Source organism: Coffea arabica, chromosome 7c (genome assembly GCF_036785885.1).
Source record: "Coffea arabica cultivar ET-39 chromosome 7c, Coffea Arabica ET-39 HiFi, whole genome shotgun sequence".
NCBI lineage: Eukaryota > Viridiplantae > Streptophyta > Magnoliopsida > Gentianales > Rubiaceae > Coffea > Coffea arabica.
This window is the reverse complement of record NC_092322.1, coordinates 37,903,285-37,916,276: the sequence shown is the minus strand read 5'-3', so window position 1 is coordinate 37,916,276 and position 12,992 is coordinate 37,903,285. Positions and strand designations below refer to the sequence as shown.

The 12,992-nt window shown below is 35.8% G+C and overlaps 1 non-coding gene across 1 annotated transcript; it reads left to right on the top strand.

The window, feature by feature from the left end:
- The first annotated feature begins 10,413 nt into the window (after window positions 1-10,413).
- LOC113700268 (small nucleolar RNA R71) lies at window positions 10,414-10,520 on the top strand. Its single transcript, XR_003450611.1, has one exon. It is a non-coding gene; the product is annotated as a small nucleolar RNA R71 (small nucleolar RNA).
- Window positions 10,521-12,992: the final 2,472 nt, after the last annotated feature.

Sequence of the window (12,992 nt, the reverse complement as noted above, 5' to 3'; positions counted from 1 at the left end):
AGATAATGAAGTGTGGCGGTTGAGGGATTAGTGGTGGTGCACGTTGGTGGTTGAGGCAGCGGCGTGCGATAGAGCTAGGCGGCAGACGGCCATGGGTCAGGCGCGATGTGTGTCGAAGCTGTGGTGGCGTGCATCGGATGCCGCAAGAGAGAGAGAGAGAGACGTGGCGGCACGTGACGAGAAAGGTACACGAGGGGAGCGGTGGACAGCGCGATAGTTGTTGCGGTAGTTGTCCATGCTATGGTGGGCAAGGCAATGGAGAACAGCAGTGGCAGTAGTTGCGACAAGGAAAATGGCGACGGACGTCAAGGCAATAAAGACGGTGGTGGCGGCAGTTGTCGGTTTCAGGTGAAAAGGAAAAAGGGAAGACAGGGGAGGAAGAAAGAAAGAAAAGAGAAAGAAAGGAAAAAGAAAGAAAGAAGAAAGAGAACCAAAATAGGTTGCAATTTTTTTTTTATATAGAGATGAATCTAAAGATTTGAAAATTAAAAATTTGAATTTAAATGAAATTTATTTTATTTTATTTATTTATTTTTTATACATGCCTTTCCCTCGAACATGATATGGCACATAAAAAAGACAAGAATCCTTCTAATAAATGTCTGTTAAGTTCAAAGTTACCACATACCCGGTTGACACCGACGCGTCATAAGGGTGGAAACCATTCTGATGAAAACTTTGAGGATTGCACATTACCACGCGCCCAGGTGACGCGGGCACATCATGAAGGCAAGAACCCTTCTAATAAAGAGTCGTTGAATTAAAAGTTACCTCGTGCCTTGTTGACATGGACGCGTCATGTCGGTCAGTCCGCTCCAAGATCGAAGGAAGAGCTCTTTAGGTGACTTGACGCAGGCACGTTATGAGGGTTGAAACCTTTCTGATGAAGCACCTGGGGAGTTGCACATTACCAGGCACCCTGTTGACGCTGGTGCGTTATGTCAGGGGAACACCTACTAATCATCAGAAACAAAAAATTAAATAAAAAATTTGGAAAAACTTTAAGAAAACATATTGAAGTTATCAACTAAAGTTGAACAACAACTAAAAGAAATTGGGCTGCCTCCCAAAAAGCGCTTTTCTTTAACGTCTTTGGTTAGACTTGGCTAGATGTTAGCAATTGGAGCAATTTGGTGTGTCCAAATGTATCACCTTCACTTCTTCACTTGGAAAGCTCTCGTAATAGTGTTTGAGACGGTGTCCATTCATCACAAACTTTTTGGCCATCTTAGTGCTCTGGATTTCTACTGCACTATAGTGAAAGACATGAGTAACAATGAAAGGTCAATCCCTCTGGAACGCAGTTTACCTGGAAACAGCTTAAACTTGGATTGGTATAGGAGAACCTTTTGACCAACTTCAAAGGTCTTCCTAGAGATTTGTTGGTTATGAAACGCCCTACTCCTCTCCTTGTAAATTAATGCATTCTTATATGTTTTGCTCCGGATCTCCTCCAATTCTTGCAAGTCCAACTTTCGATGAGCACCAGCCTCCTCTAAATTCATATTACACTGCTTTATCGTCCAAAAGGCCTTGTGCTCAAATTCCATTGGGAGGTGACACGGCTTCCCGAATATTAATCTATAGGGTGATATCCCTATAGGAGTCTTATACGCCGTCCAATAGGTCTAAAGTGCATCTTTCAACTATTGACTCCAATCCTTCCTATCGGGTCACACCATTTTTTCCAAGATAGACTTGATTTCTCGATTTGATACTTCGGTTTGGCCATTGGTTTGAAGGTGGTATGATGTTGAGACCTTGTGGAGCACACCATACCTTCGAAATAGCGTAGTTATGGTATTATTGCAGAAATGCATCCCCCTGTCACTAACAATGGTTCTTGGCATCCCAAAACGCACAAAAATATTGAACTTAATAAAATCTGAAACCACTTTTAAATTATTAGTCCGGGTGGCTTTAACTTCCACTTATTTGGAAACATAATCAAGTGCCAAGATGATATAAAGAAACCAAACGACATGGGAAAAGGGCCTATAAAGTCAATCCCTCATACGTCAAAAATTTCAACAAAGAACATTGAAATTTGAGACGTCAGATCTCTACGAAAAATATTACCTATGTTTTGACATCTTTCACATGACTTACAGAGCATGTAGGCATCTTTGAATAGTGAAGGCCAGTAGAACCCGCTCTCTGACACCTTACGAGCTGTTTTCTTAGGTCCAAAGTGACCTCCATAGGCAAAAGAATGAAAAAAAGTTAAGATTGAGTGATATTCATTCTCACTTACGCACCTTCGCATTACTTGATCAGCACAATGCTTCTACAGATACGGGTCGTCTCATATGTAGTATTTGGCATCGCTCTTTAACTTGTCCCTTTTTGCTTTGGGCCAACCTGCATGTAATTTGCCAGTTATTAGGTAATTAACTAAATCAGCATACTAAGGCAATTTAGAATTTAGAGAAAATAATTGTTCATTAGGGAATGTATCTTTCAATGGCACGTTCTCTTCTCCAACTGATATGCGACTTAAATGGTCAGCTACCAAATTCTTCGAACCACTTTTATCCCTCATCTCCATGTCAAATTCTTGCAAGAGCAATATCCACCTTATCAGCCTCGATTTTGCATCTTTCTTGGTTATTAGGTACCTCAATGCTGTATGATTAGAAAATACAATAATTTTACCACTTAATAAATATGACCTGAATTTTTCTAAAGCAAAAATAACTGTTAAAACCTCCTTTTCAATTGACCTCTACTCAAGGTTCCGGACGTGTAGTAGATGACGTGAGTTGCTTTTCCTATTCTCTGTCCTAATACTACTCGCACTGCATAATCACTAGCATCATACATGATCTCAAATAAGAGATTCCAGTCAAGAGGTTGGATGATCAGTGACGATGTCAACAGCTCCTTTAACTTCTTGAATGCTCTCTTACACTCGACATTGAACTCAAAGGCCACGTCTTTTTATAAAAGTTTGAACAGAGAAGCTCCAGTCTTCGAGAAATCCTTATGAACCTTTGGTAGAAACCTACATGTTCAAGAAAAAAATACACTTCCCGCACACTCGCGGGGTAAGGTAAGGCAGATATAATGTCTATTTTAACTTAATCAATTTCAATACCCTTAGAGGACACTACGTGACCTTGAACTATCTGTTGGGATCCAGGCACGGAATAAACAACTATTGAGACATCAAGTGCACAATAATTTAATGAGGAAACAAGTCACAAGCATGAAAGATAAACGACACACAATATTTAACGTGGTTCGACTCCATCATTGAGCCTACATCCACGGAGAGAAACCTGTTCTTTATTATGAGAGAAAAACCCTATACAAGAATACAATTTGAACCCAAATCCAACCATTGTATACCATCTCTCATCTCCCAAAAACCCTCTCTCACACTCCATGTATAAGGCTACATGAGGCCCCTTGTGTCTTCTTTTTGTGTGTCTTGTGTATGCCAACCCACCTATTTATAGGGAACATTACTGCCAAAAAAACCAAATAACAATTTGGAAACCAATACTATTTCCTAAACTCATATAGAAATAGCATCTAATTCCTGCTAAATAGGGCTTTACTTGACTACTACTTCAAGTAACTAAATCCAATTAGGAAACTAGTCACTTCCCACACCAAATAAGAAATCTACCTAAAAGAATTTAAGCCAATTTCCTAACAAATCTCCACCTTGGCGAAAATTTCTTTTAGAAACCATTTGCCTTCAACTACCAAATAATATGGTACCAAACTACACATCCGAATCAATACAGTCCTGATATCAAATTGATTCAATCGGCAAATGAACATGTGTAGTTACCCCGAGTCCAACCTCCAGTTGACTCGTGAGAAGGTGCCTCAATTCACCGTCTCCCTTTGCAGGATTTCTTCTCACCACCACTTGCAATCTGGGATTCCCTTCTGTGAGCTCTAACCCCAACCACTGAGGCAATCAAGTGGTAAAGTCACCATACTTCTTCCCATCCTCAGGACTGTCTCGCCACATGTGGTTTCCAAGACTCCACCTAAAACGAAAAACTCGTACCTGTCAGAGTCTTCTGGCGCATAAAAATTAGATCTCCTTATTTCTTTGGGACACGTGCCACACCACCCAAGAAACATAACCCAAATCTAAAATCCACCGGGATGAAGAATCAACCGTTGGAGATGTGAGAAAGTCTCCACCGATTCAAGTCCAAAATCAACATTGGACTCCACCTTTTCCTTGACTCTTGAATCACCTGCCTAGATTCACCGTCAAGCATCTCCATACTTTTCGACTTTTCATCATTCACCATCAATGCTTTTTGCCAAGTCATTGAAATAAGGATACCGCTCATTAAATTGTTCAATTAGTAACAGCTACCAATCCACTTGATCTCAATAGTTAACTAGGATCCAACTACGAATCTTGAGCAGCCCAGTCTCGCAACCAAGCTCTGATACCACTTGTTGGGATCCAGGCGCGGAATAAACAACTATTGAGACATCAAGTGCACAATAATTTAATGAGGAAACAAGTCACAAGCATGAAAGATAAACGACACACAATATTTAACGTGGTTCGGCTCCATCATTGAGCCTACATCCACGGAGAGAAACCTGTTCTTTATTATGAGAGAAAAACCCTATACAAGAATACAATTTGAACCCAAATCCAACCATTGTATACCATCTCTCATCTCTCAAAAACCCTCTCTCACACTCCATGTATAAGGCTACATGAGGCCCCTTGTGTCTTCTTTTTGTGTGTCTTGTGTGTCTTGTGTATGCCAACCCACCTATTTATAGGGAACATTACTGCCAAAAAAACCAAATAACAATTTGGAAACCAATACTATTTCCTAAACTCATATAGAAATAGCATCTAATTCCTGCTAAATAGGGCTTTACTTGACTACTACTTCAAGTAACTAAATCCAATTAGGAAACTAGTCACTTCCCACACCAAATAAGAAATCTACCTAAAAGAATTTAAACCAATTTCCTAACACTATCCCATACTCAACTATAAAATGACACTAGTGTGAATACCCGTGCTACGCACGGTGCTGACATTATTAAAAAAAATAAAATGGTGAACAAATAAAGGTGGAAAAATTGAACCATTTTAATTTAAATGTAATATCTGTTTAACAATAATTTGAAATATAATAGAATGTGTATATCATTCAAGAACTGTCTTTTTTCGAAAGATGGATCCTGAAAAAAAATTAAAATTTATATTAAAAAAGGGAATGATATATTTCTACAAATGAATGTAATTGAATGTTGTTAAAATGAAATACTTACAAATACTAAACATTCGATTTGATAATCTTTCTTGAAGGTGCGAACACTTTTCATACCAATTCACTTTTAGTACGAAAGCCAAAATTGATGATTTAATTAACTATGTTAAATTTTGTGGAGTGTGTACTACAAATGAAACTGCACGATCTTTGATGATATAAAAAACTGCATATTTACCATGATCACGCAAAAGTATTGGTGATGCGGATGGCTGTCGAACTTGAAGAGAGGCAATATTTTCATTTCTTTGATCTAGAAAAAATATATATATTAAATCAAAAATAAATAGTTTTTGTATTTATTTTATGTGTAGTAAGTGATACATTGTATGAGAATTGTTGACAAAAAAATACAATAGTTAATATAGAAGTAGCATCAATAGAATTTAATACAATTGTGTTGTAATCAAATGAAAATTACGCACCAATAGAATTGTTATTAGCACCCATAGTTAATGAAGTAATCCCTATATAAATATATTTTGGTACATGTAGACCCCCCAAACCTCGCAAAACCAACCACCACTTATTGAAAACAAATCAATAAATGCACTAAAATGCCTCCCGTCTATACATCAAATTGCACTTTAACCCATGAATTTTGTGCGAAATTATCCCTCTAATTGCTTTTGTCCTTTTCAGTTTTTTCACATGTCGCTAACTGCTTCATTCCCTCTGCTATCACTTGTATATTAAAATCAATTTTTAATATTAAATAAAAAGGAATGTATTAGTTTATAATATGTTCATAATGTAGATAAATTATTAAATTTGGAAAAGGGCGTATGTTCTTATAGGCTTCTTTTCTTTTCTTTTTTTTTTTGGGAAAATGAGTTTGTTCTTGTAGGTTTTTTTTTAATTTTTTGGATACAGAATTGTTTTTCAAAGATTTTGGTTCATAGTCCCTACTATGTTTAAACCATCTTTTAATATCCAATTTAATATTGTCTTTTAATTTCACAGCCTCTATAATTTTTAATTTATTCTTTGGTTTAAGTTCAGTTAGAATTCGGAATTTTTCAAATACCAAGAGAAACCAGATTTTTTTAAAAAATCACCGTCTTAAGTCAGGTAGAGCGCCGAAATATGAGTCAGGATTATTTTCTTTATGCAGTTAGTTTCCTGATATCTGATATGATATATAATTATGTCCCTTGGGTTTTTGTTTCATATAGATATCGTTAGGTCTTTAGCATCACTGCTGAACATAATCCAAGCTTAGAAGGACACGTTTTTTCTAATCCAGTGGATGCAAAAATACAAAAATACAAAAAATGAAGGTAATATTGTGATTCAAACTCCAAAAAGTAGGATACCATCCTTCAAGAAGTTTCATGCCTTCTTTAGCATCTCAAAAAGATGTAACACAGAACAGTTATTTGAATGCTAATAAACTCTCTTTCTACCAATTTTGAAAGCCTACCCATTAAAAGTAAAGTGAAAATTATTGCAGTCAATGTAGAGAGAAAATGATAAAAAAAAAGAAAAGCTAGAATGCAATTTTGCCAAAAGGATTTCTGACGAAATTAAAAATTAATCCAATTTTAATAATGGGCGTATAGTGCCTTAGTTATTAGTAGTATATGAATTGTTTTTCTCTAATTATAAACCATTTTTAATTATTTTTTATTATCAAAAAATATTTTTTATTTCATGCACTATTATTTTTGGAATAAAATTATGAAAATAACTATCGTAACACCTTTTTTATGTGATAAATGTACAATAAAAAATAATTAAAAAAATTCAGTAATACAAACAAATAAATTTTTATAATATACAATTTATGTTAGAAATAGTAAAACCCTCAATCATGAATCTATACCATCCGCAATTATATAAGCAAGCAATACATTATGTTAGAAATGTGATTGTGATTTTGTGTTTATACTTTATCCTACTATTGACTATCTTTGATGTACAGTGTAACAATAAGCAAACAACCGTTCATAGGATTTTGTAAAAAATTTTCAGAAATAATGGATGATCAGAAAATCAATGCAATACCATTCATGACAAAAAGCAAAGTAAAAGCAAAACATACTTAAAAGGCAAAGGGACCGACCTAAAAAATTAAACTGGCAAGAATATACTTCCAATTCTCCACAGGAAGGTTGAGTTTTGCTGAAGTCTTTGCACATAATATCTTCCACTATTGCTCATAAAAGAAACAAAATCAATACATTTACAAAATGAATAGAGAACCAAAAACAAATAAGAAACTAAGAGAGAGTGGGAGTGAGGTAGCGGGATAGTGGGAATAGAGAATTTATAGGAGTGGTTGTAGGATGAGTTAAGATAGTGGGATAGTGGAAGTGAGATAGTGGGAATATTGATGAGTGATAATGTGGGTTATAACCCACTACATTTTATGTATTAAAATAAATACAAAAATCTAGAAAAAAAAATGAGAAGTTTAGAAGTCATTGAGAGGGTTTCTACTAAAAATCCCTTCCTGAATACATATAGATATAGATTTTTTCAATTAAACACGAGATTAGTTTATATACATCTCAAGAAGATCAATTTCAAGTTATCTAAACAATTATCAAAACTATCACCATATATACTAAAGTCGTTCATGAAAATCTCAATAATTTTCTTAACATATTCTGAAAAAATGCTCACCATACATCTCTGAAATGTTGCAGGGACATTGCACAATCCGAAAGGCATTTGCCTGTATACGAAAGTTTCAAACGGGCACGTGAAGGTGGTTTTCTCTTGATCTTCCAGTGCGATTGCAATTTGAAAATACCCTAAAAACCCATTTAAAAAACAATAGTAAATTCAACAAACTAATCGTTCAATCATTTGGTTAATAAAAGGAGGTGAAAAATGGTCTTTTTTCATGATAACGTTTAATTTCCGGTAGTCTATACACTGCCGCTATCCAGTGGATTTGTGTATTGGCATGAGTTCACCCTTCTGGTTGGCCTCCACTGTCACTCCTGCTTTCTTTGAAACTACCTGTACCGAGCTCATCCATGGGCTGTCTGATATTGCATATATGATCCCCACATCCAGCAGCTTTAGTATTTCGTTCTTCATCACTTCCATCATAAGGGGATTGAGCATCCTTTGAACTTGCCGTATAGATTTGGCATCTTCTTCGAACCTTATTCGGTGCATACATACAGAGAGGCTGATGCCCTTAATGTCGGTGATAGTCCATCCTATTGCTTGCTTGTGATTTCTAAGAATTTGGATTAGTTTTTCTTCTTGGATTTCCAACAGTCGCGTCGAGATAATCAATGGAAGCATTTCCTTCTTGCCCAAGTAAGCGTATTTCAAGTGCTTTGGTAGAGATTTTAATTCAAACACAGGTGCCTGCACCATAGACGGTAATACCCTTTGGTGAGATTTGGGCACGAAAATAAGTGCGAGCTCATACCTTATCGTCTTGACTGGCAACGATTGCAACGCTCCAATTGTATTTTTCAGATCTTTACTCAATTCTTCCTCATGAGTTGTGTTTAACTCGAGGTACTTGGTTAAAACAATTTCTAACTCATCCCTGCCAATAATTTCAAACACTTCCTGTACTACTGAGTCAATAGCACTCATAGAAAAAACAGAGTTAAAATTAGAGTTCGAGGGGTATTTCATGATCTCAATGGTATTGAAATGAATAATTTTTTCATCAAACTTCATGGATAAGGTACCCTTATTAACATTAATTTTATTTTGGATTGTAAACCAAAAGAGTCTACCTAATAGCAAAGGTAAGGGGTCGGGGGAATGATCATTATTTATGTTAAGTACATAAAAATCAGTTAGGAATTTTAACCAACACATCATCGACCAACCTATCAGGATAAGCATTCGTTCGATCAGCTAATTGGATTATTATCCTAGTTTCTTTTAACGGACCTAAGTTCGAAGAAGTATAGATAGATTTAGACATTACTGATGTTCCTAGGTCCAACATGACATTTATAATCAAAGTATTACCTATTTTACAGGGGATAATGAATATACTTGGATCTCCGCACTTCGGTGGAAGTTTCCTCTGTAGAACCGCTGACACGTTCTCCCCCACAATAACTCTTTCGTCTCCTCGCAATCTTCTTCGGTTGATGCACAAATCCTTCAAAAATTTTGTATACTTCAACACTTGTTTGGTTGCATCTAACAGAGGAATGTTGATCTCTACTTTGCGGAATACGTCCAAGATCTCTTTCTCCTTGTCCTGATTCTTTGGTTTCTCCAACCTACTAGGAAAGGGAAGCGGATTAGCTTTAAGTTCAATGATTGGGTTAAGGAGTACCGCTGGATTTATGCCATTTATGTCCTCTGCCTCAAGTTCTTTCTCGATCTTTTCTTCATCCTTGTCCTTTGGAGTCACGAGTTCGAATCCCTGAATTTCCTTTCCACTTCTTAAGGTCATTGCACTTACGTTCTTCAGGTTCAATTCAGGTTGAGACGGCAATTTTTCGTGAACTTGGGACTTCAGACGGTTGATTGATATTGCCATCTGACTACTCTGACTCTGTATCGCTTACATATAACCCATTTGATTCCTTATATTTTATAGGTCAGATTTCATCTTTTGTTGACTAGTAATTAATTGTTTCATCATTTCTTTCAAAGACGGGCCTGAACTTGGAGGAAGTGGTGGCTATCGAGGTTGGTATTACTGTTGATACCCTTGCTGTATATTCAGTGCAAAATTTGATTGTCTATTTCCCCCATCATTGAGGTTATGGTGATCTCTCTAACCCGGATTGTACATGTTAGGGTACGAATCATATGCCTTTCTTGTAGCGGGCGTATGACCAGCTATGTTTACTTTCTTCGCACTCTTTTCTTGAATCACATCTCTGTAGAACGACCCATGGCAGTGCAAATTCCATACATATTGGCTTGTGGTGCATTTTCTATAGCCAATTGTATAACAAAAGATGTTAAGTCGGATAACTGCTGTTGGATAGAGGATGTTTTTATCTCATTCACTTTGCGTATCAAGATATCCTTGCTTATACCGAACTATTATGAGTTCTCGGCCATTCCTTAAATTAACAACTACGCTTCTTGAGGAGTCTTGTTCGCCAACGCCCCTCCACTTGCAGCATCAATAATATTCTTGTCTTTGAAAAGTAGCCCATCGTAAAAGTACTGAATGAGCAGCTGCACACTTATTTGATGTTGAGGGAATTTGATACATAACTTCTTGAATCTCTCTCAGCAATCATAGAGCGACTCTCCTGAATGTTGCTTGATACCGCATATTTCCTTCCTCAGACTTGCAATTCGAGATACAGGAAAATACTTTTCCAGGAATTTTTTCTTCAGCTACTCCCAAGTGGTGATACTACCTGGAGATAGTAGTACAACTAGTCTTTTGCTGAATCCTTAAGAGAGAAAGGGAATGTTCTCATTTTTATTTGTTCTTCCGTGATTTTCGAAGGTTTCATAATGTTGCAAACAACATCGAACTCTTGCAAGTGCTTATGAGGCTTCTTACCTGATAAATCATGAAAAGATGACAAAAGATGGATTAGACCAGATTTTAACTCAAACTGAGTGTTATCATTTAAATTCGGAAAAGTAATGCATAAGGGCTGCTGATTTAAATTAGGAGCAGCCAATACCCTTAGTGTTCGTGCATTAGCCATAGTGACTTCTTCTTGATCCGAGTCACTCGAAGTATCACCAAACGAATTTGTTGCTTCAACTTCTGGATCAAGTCTTTGAGATGCAGCACTAGATTGCTCTTCTCTGAGCTGTCTGGTCTCTTTTCATGTTCGGCGTGCAGTTTTCTCTATTTTAGGATCGAAAATTAATTCACCTGTACGAGAAGAACAAAGTATAAACTAGAAAAGTACCAGAAAATTAAAACGAAAATGAACTTAAAAAGAAACAAATTTAACTAACACCAGTCCCGGCAACGGCGCCAAAAATTGACAGATTGTCGAGCCTGTGCAATAATAAATGCCTGCTCAAACAAAATATAATTTCTATAGATAGTGATAAGTAGGGTTGAATTCATAGGGATTGGGGATATTTGCCTCTTTTGAAGTTCAAACAAACAATGGGGGTTTTTTTTTTTTTTTATAGAAATTAACAATAAGTTATGCTAATCGAATATTGCAATTAAATAAAAATTAGATGGCAAATTGCAAAAACTCAAATAGTTTTTGACAAACTCTAGTCAAGAAGCAATTTCGGAAATGGTTCTCCTAATTGATCATCGATGCAAGAATAGTTCCATATATAAACTGATAAACAAGTTATAATTGTCAAACAAGTGATGACAATCAATTTCTCCTTAATTATCGATAGTTAATGTAAGACCGTTAGTTATTGTCCTAATTGCAAAATAACCCTAGGTACGACTGTAAAATTCAATTTTGCAATTGCTTTAAGATTTAGAAAAATCCTGTTCTACATAAACAACACGCTACGAGGGTTGTTTACAAATTAGCCCGTATATTTCCCTGATATAATCCCGATTATATCAGTTACCACTAATTTAAAATAATTAAACAATTATAGATTTAATTACTCTAATTGGTTTTAGGTTATTGAATTAATCTAACATCTGGACCCATGATACTTGAATAATACAATAACCATAAAAAAATAAAATAGGAAATATACGAATACTAGAAAATAATAGGAAAAAGTAAAATCAGTTAGATCTCACAATTTAACCTGAACCAAATCCTCCGTTGTTCCTTGACTAGAAATAAAAGTTTAGTTCATCTCTGTCGAGGGGATCCTATGGAAAATTGCCGAAGTAAATGGTGAAGGCATTTTTCCTCCAATTGAATATAATGAAAAAATGATGGAATAGTCCCCCAAAAACAATGAATAGTCAACCCCCCAGAAGAACTAGCCGACAAAGTACGAAAACAAAAGAAAGAAAAATCAAAGCTGTCGGACCGCCTCTTCCTACATAATTTTCCTTCCTATCCGGCTACTAAGGGGAATAAAAGGGAAGACTCCTAGTCTCTGTTAACCTCCCTCCTCTTTTGAAAACTACCAAAAGAAGAAAAAGGAGAGTCCCCCAAAATTGCTCCTCGTCTAGCGCAGTTGATCACTGGATAAGGAATACCATCTCCGTTTGGACTCTTGTTTCCTTTTACTACTCCAACTCTTCTGCTGGCTATCGTCAAAATTAATTTGACTAACCCGAAGGTGTACAACTTGACAAATTTGCACTTTTTTATGATATTTTGTTCCAACTCTCTGCAATAAGCACAAATGCCAAAAATGAATAAAATCTGCTAATTAATGCACATTCGATAAGGTAATAGGAGGAAATTAATTATAAAATAGATAACAAAATTGTGACCTATCATACCCTTATTTAGAAACTAAAGTGGTTGAAATGACTAAAATATATATACATAATATGCATGACATTTTAATCCCGTACGATTTATGTTTTACCATACATCTCTCTTATAATTTAGTGTTTTACCATATAATCCCCTTATGATTTTTAAAATATATACATAACTCAACCTTTTGATACATTAACATAATTTTGACCTTTACGATCGAGTTACTTTTGTCCCTATAGAAGGGATAGAGCTAGAGGTAAATAATGGCTTTTGAGCATATATAGAATTAATTTTTTACATGCTAACAGTGTAAATTTAAATTTAAATTTATATAATGTGATATGATGTAAATTTGTTGATGTATAAACAATTATATACTGGCGGTATATAAAAAAATTAATTCTAGTACCCATTGTCCGGACCAATT